This window comes from Coloeus monedula, assembly GCF_965178545.1.
Source record: "Coloeus monedula genome assembly, chromosome: 16".
NCBI lineage: Eukaryota > Metazoa > Chordata > Aves > Passeriformes > Corvidae > Coloeus > Coloeus monedula.
Genome location: NC_138796.1, coordinates 2,436,580 through 2,443,336, shown reverse-complemented (window position 1 = coordinate 2,443,336; position 6,757 = coordinate 2,436,580).

The following is a 6,757-nucleotide window of genomic DNA, read 5'->3' as shown; positions in this document are numbered from 1 at the left end:
TAAAATAGGCAATATAATTGCTAAATTAGGTCATAATGACAAGTTAGCATCAGTGTTTTTTCATTAAATAGTGAGATTGATAAAACACTCTAGCTTTCCAACAAAGAAATTAGCAGACAATGCAATTGGATACCAGTTGAAGAGATATACCAGATTTTGTCACATCGAGATTTGGAAATTAGCTAATTATTTTGATAGTGAAACTAAACCTCAAAGGCATTCCCCACTTCTTCTTTTGATTTCAGCTCTCTCATGGTGGTAAAATAATTTTCAATTTAGCTAAAACACTGATTACTTTAGTATGCAGAAGTCCAAAACTACTGACATGCAGTTTGCAGCTGATGCCTGTAGAGATCATTTTCCATCACTTTAATTCCATTCTCTCTTTTTTGATTCTCAACCCTGACTTGTGTTTTTCTGTTGCATCAGAGAACATCTTTATCTTTTGTAAACCGTTCATGATTTATTTCATTTTACCTAAAATTTCTTCTTGCCTATTCAAATATTCCTCTATTTAAAGAAAAAACATTGTGAGTCAACATTACTGAGTTGTTACATTTTCAGAGTGTCCTCTTAAGCTTTTGCAGTGTATATCCATAATATTTAGTAGTTCCTCATAGGTTTATGAAAAAATTCCTTTTCTTGGCTCTGCAGCATGACAGAGAATAATCCTTGTCCTTGAGATCAGGTCTCCAGGCCTCTCTCCAAGAACTAATAATGACACAGATAAACTGTGAACTGAGTGTGTAAATGAGACAGAGTTTAGGGTTATTTGTTCTTACAGTTCTTTCTTTCTGGCACCTTTTATATCCACTGCTATGTAGGCAAAAATTACATTAACTGATTGCAAAAGACTGAGTCCAAACAGACACTTGGAAAAGGGGAAAAGTCAAATATTTTAGACTGAATAGAATGGAAGTTCAGTTAAAAAAAGAAGAAAAAGAAAACCAGATCGTTGCTACAAATCCCTTCTTGTGAGTGGGCTTTTTAGGACTGAAAAGAAACTCGTCATCAGCTGTGGTGGCCTGTCTGCTGCCACCATGCCTTCCCCAGCAGTGACCTGCCAGGACACTCCAGAATCCCAGGCACCCCTCAGAGAGTTTATTGTCCCTGGTGACAAAAGCACTCAGTTCAAGCCTGGTTTGTGATGACATCGAGCTGAGAGCCCTCCCTCTCCAGAACCTTTCAGGAAATGACCACCACAACACACTGTGGGTTCTCACAACACAACGTGTGCATGTTACAGTCACGCAGGAGGCTGCTGACAACAGGGACAACTCCTGCACAAGCTGCTGGGTTATAGCACAGTGTTGCACACAGAAACACAGCAACATTAAAAAGGCATAACACGGGTATTTTTAATGAGTTTAATAAAGGGATCTAACATTAACTCAAAATACCCAGCGGCCAGCAGTAAGCAGAATACCCAGCTGCATCTCGTGGTGAAACAGCAAGCAGGTGGTTGATGTATGTCACAGTTAGCCTGCAGTGTTTTGCAAACAGAACAATTTTGTAATTTTTATCTTTAGGAGGTGAGGAATAAATCAAATATCTTACTTTGACAAGTTTTCCTCTTCACCAAAATTGTAACTTAGCAGCTTATCAGTATAAAATCACTGGGGGAAAAAAAACACTGTAAGTTTGCATGTTTTCATACAATCTGTATATTCGATTTATGCTAAAATAAGCTATTTTGTATTTATTTATGATATCTTTTACTCTTAAAAGTTCTTCAGAATTTCCACAAATGGTCCCACTGAGTAATAGATTCCAGAATACATCATCACTTTTTGAGAATTGTCTTATTTCTGTTTCAAATGTTGATCGTGCTATATGATGGACCCCTGATTTTAGTTTCTGGCTTTGATCTAATGTGTTATTTGAAGCTGTCTGTTTCTTGTCTTGCTTTCCACTCCAAGAAAAGCTGTTCAGTTGGGATGTGAGTCACAGCTGTGCAGCATTACAGGGGGAAGTCGGCTTCTTACCATTCCATCTGTTCTCAGACATACCAACCACAGAAGGTTTGGTCCTTTTTTAGGTCCTAGCTCTGCTGAAGTCCATAAGCTTGTCTGCAAGTCTGGAGCAAAACAAATACTAAATCTTTCTAAGCAAATCAGGGGCCACATCACAGCTTGTAGCTTTCAGTTTTATTCATGTAAAAAATGACTGGGCAATGGAAGGCAGCAAAACTAGTAATACCAAATGGGCTTATGTCATGATAAACCTTTAACCTTTTTCTTGGTATTTTAAGGCTCATTTCTGTGAAATGCTTGATATCAAGATAGGTAGAAGTTGAGGGGGCACTTGCAGCTTATGTGTCTGTGAGTTTCAGCAATGCCTCACCTCAGGGCATGATGTGATGCCTATAAAAGGCTTATTCCCATATTTCTGCTGAGGGAGTTCCAGCAATAAAAGACTGAAGAGACACAGAGAAGTCTCAGGTCCTTGTTTATAAGTATATAATGATGCCTCTATTCCAGAAAGCTCACAGCCATATACAGGGATTACTGTGTGTAGTCCCATGGCCTTCAACAACAGTTGAAGCACTGTCTGTTACTGCTTGCTAAACCTGAGGGTAGACATCAGTGAATGCAAAGCCTTATGTGGTTTTATAACTGAAATTCTTGACAGAAGAGATATTTATCAGAAGCTACCTAAAGAAAATACAGGACTTGTTTCTGTTCTATACATACGCCAGAGAAATCATCAATGCTAGAATCACATGAACGGGATGCATTTATTTTACAATGCTTTATTATTAATGCAAAGATTTACATGCTAACAGTTCCATGCTCCTTTAATCTGTTCTCTCTGATGCAGCAAATGCTGACATTTAAAAGTTGTGGTTCCTTTTTTATTGCTGGCTTTGGTTCCTCTAGAGCAGACTGACTGCTATATTTGAACAGTGTACATATCACATGCAATACAGGGTTTTTTCAACACTCAGGAAACTAATCATGCCAAAAATGTTTGCCTGGAATATCTAGCTATTACCTGTGGATTAGAATATTTTCTAACATTAATTTTATGTCATGGTGCCTCCCCAAGTTCAGTGAAGATCACTCTGAATTTCCTTCACAGCAATAGTGTCACTTTCCCCAATTAAAAATCTGTGCTCTATTAGCTGGACAAAGAGACATCCACTCAAGAATTCAAACATCATTAAGCAAAAATCTTGGAATCTCAGGAAACTGTTAGGTGAGAAGCTTTAAGTGGTAGCTACTGTCCTAACAGCTGGAGTAAGTACTACTGTCTGGATTTAAAAGGAGGAGGGCAGAGGGGCTCAGAGAGTGACAGGCCAGAAAGATGGATAACACCACAGGTGGAATTAGAGTCCAGGAAAGAATTCTGGATGCCCACTGCTGTCTGACATTAAGATTTCTTCCTCCTAATTACTATGTACCTAATACTACATCATTAAATACCTGACTTTTGCCACCAACTCAAATTAGGATCAAGCCTTAATTACAATTTTTAAAGACAGTTATTTCAGCTATTTTAAGATGAAAAAGCATCTGGAAACCCCGTTTTCTCCAGGAAGGTAAGTCTCTCTTCAGCTGTTTTGTGTGAGGTTTGGGGGGTTTTTGCTTCTGATTTTAATAGAAATTATCTAAAGAGAGTGCAATATGCTGAAAACGTTATTCCACCCTCTGACACTTCACACCTTTGCTTCACATAAAATTGGCTCTTGCACTTCAGTCCAAGCCCCAGTTTCCAGTGATTGTGAATTCCAATTACAGCTTTTCACCCTAAACCAGTTTTTCTGTTATTGTTAAAGACAGAAGGGTACTTTTGACCTCAGTATTGTACACCCTGTGTCCTGGAGGCAACTGAACAGAACCGGTGTCAGCAGGAGGTGTCATCTGGGAGTAAGGGAGCGCACCTATGAACCACTGCCAGGTGTTGTGGTTGTTTCCCTGTACAAAGTGTATACTGGCCTTCTCTGCTTCTCTGTGGCTTCATTAATGAGCTGACATGTTACAGAACACAGTAATAGTTGTGGATGAAAGATACTATAAAAGTGCAAATAATTATTGTCTCTGTAATGTTGATAGTCTGTGTCATGGTGAGTAGAACTTTCCAGTATTGCATCAGCGTGATTACCCTGCCACTCCCCATCCACAAAGGAGAATAATCCTCCCTCAGTGCCAGCACACACACAATACACACATTCAGACAGCATCCCAAACAATCTTAAATCATGATTTCTTGATGTCTAAGAAAAAGGCTTTCAACAACAATTGTAATGGTGAGAGAAGACAAGGTGATAGAGCGTGGAACAATATTAGGAATGATCTAAGCCTCAGCTTTATGATTAATGATTTTATCAGAGGTATGGAAAGATTTATAATTGGTTATTGTCACTGCCATTCATTTTTTTCTTCTGCCCTGCTCTGTGAGTTGCATTTGTAACTATTCTGTACACAACACAGCACTGCAGTCGTGTGTATCAAACTGAGAATTTTTCTATCAAGTTGTCTTTTATTAACTTCTCACTCCTTTGCCCTAGGTTTCATCCTATTCTATAAGTTTATTTTATTTTATTTATTTATTTATTTATTATTTCTTTAATTTAATTAGTTAAACTAATGTTTCAAAATATTCCATGTTGCTCTCTCTTCTCCTTCTCAGGGGAAAATCCATACCTGCAAAGTGTTGAGTATTTGTAGCATGATGTAAGTTATTTTTTTCTCTTTAAAAACAAACACACTATATACTAGGTAAACCAAAAAAGATGCAATAAGAAAATAAAATGTAGCTGAAATATAGTAATGTTTCATAATAGAATAATTATCACATCATGTATTTTAAGGAGCATACACACAGTTGTCTGCCAGGGCAAATAAGGAAAGTTACTGTAAGAGAGATATCAGCTACGATTTCAAATGCAAAATCTTGAACAATTCCAAATGGCCTTTTTTATAACATTTGAGGAAATAAATATTTACAAATGTATGGGGGGAAATTGTCTAAATATGTTGCCATTATCATCATCTATCCAAACTGTAATATTATTTTTAATGACTAACAGTAAGCATTTCTCTAGGTATTTTCTAATGTTGTCAATTATATACCAAATTCAGTATAAAATTGTTGATTTAAAACGTATTTTAAGTGTGCTCTGTGTTTTAACTTACGTATTTTTTTGACAGTGCAAAACAATTGATCCCAAAACAATAGGGTGGATGAGCACTGCAAAGAACATACATAAAAAGATAGTGCTTGTCTCGTGACAGGATCATAAAAGCAATTTGTGCTAATGTGTTTTGTCTGTTACAGCCTTCATCCTTGTCTTTGTGTGCTATTTTGTAATGATACTGTAAATGCTGTTGTACCTAGAAAAAGCTCTAATCATCCCTCTGTTACACACTGGATGAAAAAGAACCAGTGAAGGAAGAGGTAGGTGCTAGAAAAATCAGAAGCCGTTCTCTTCCCATGTCCTGGGTCTGCGCAGGACTGTGACATCAGTCAGACACTCGTAGTGCTGCTCTGGTTCTGTGCAGGATCTCAGCCCAAAGGCTGCTGCAGCAGGCGGGAGCAGCAGGAGCACGGCGGTCCTGCCCACACCTCCCTTCCACAGCTCCCACCTGCTGGGTGCAGCAGAGCGGTTGCCAGGTCATTGGCAGCAGCTGAGTTTTGGCTTTGAAGATATTTAGCTTAAGTGACGAGTCATTTCAGCTTCCATCTGTGTGAGGGAACACGGACATACAAGTGTTACAAAAATAGCCTTTCGGTTCACAGTCATAGTTAGGATTTCCTGTCTGATGGGAAATATCAGAGAATTATCTCTGCTCAATGAAAGAAAAATGAAAGAGAGTAACTATCTTGGAATGCTCTGTCCACTGATGAAGTTGCATTGTGTGGTATCAAAATAATTTACAAATGTTCTGAAATTAAGAGGAGATCAAATCACTGGAAATCCACCCTGATGGTACACTATTGATTCCAGTGAATTCATCGTCCCTTTGCAGGAGTAGTGTGTGCATGAGCCCTCTCCCCACACTTCCCTCGAGGAACAGATGGCAATGCAAACAAAGGGAATAGTGCAACCAGGACGTGCTCTGGCAAAAGTAGAACTATGGCAAGAACTAATTGTAGAAATTAAGACTCTTGGGATCATCGGACCTGCTCTGCTTGACTTCTGCTTCACTACTTCCTGGAAATAACTGGTTTGCTTGAGGGAAAGAAGAAACCCAAAGCTGTGTGAGGCCTGACAATCCCTGGGCTGGCCTATCTTGAGAAGACTGGACGTGCACTGATCTGATTTAAAACTTGCCAGCCCAGTTAAGTAATGTCACAGCATATCAGGAGGAGGGAGGGTGGTGGGAAGATCCATGGATGAAGGGAAACAATCTGGATCTGCAGTGGTGGCACAGTGAGAGATGGTCCCATGGCAGGTGCCTGGTTGTGGAAAAAGGGCACCTGCCCACAGCAGCAGAGGGGGAACGTTGTGGTGACCCGAGTTACACGTGCCCAGTACGTCTGTGTGGTAAACACAACTGCACATTAACGTGCTTCAAGAGATGCCAGGAATGAGGTTGCTGCATGATGGGTGCCAGGCGTGATAGACGGGATACACGGTGGTGTCAAAGGCAGCTCTTAAGTTCCGGCTTGTTAGACACAACAGGGCTGCTGTGGGACGATGCCCAGCCCCATGCCCCTGACCGGGCTGCGGGCTCGTGCCAGCAGTGCCAGCGCTGACATTCCTGCTCAGAACGGCTCCGCCTGAATGCACCAAACGGGGATGGGCGGCCGG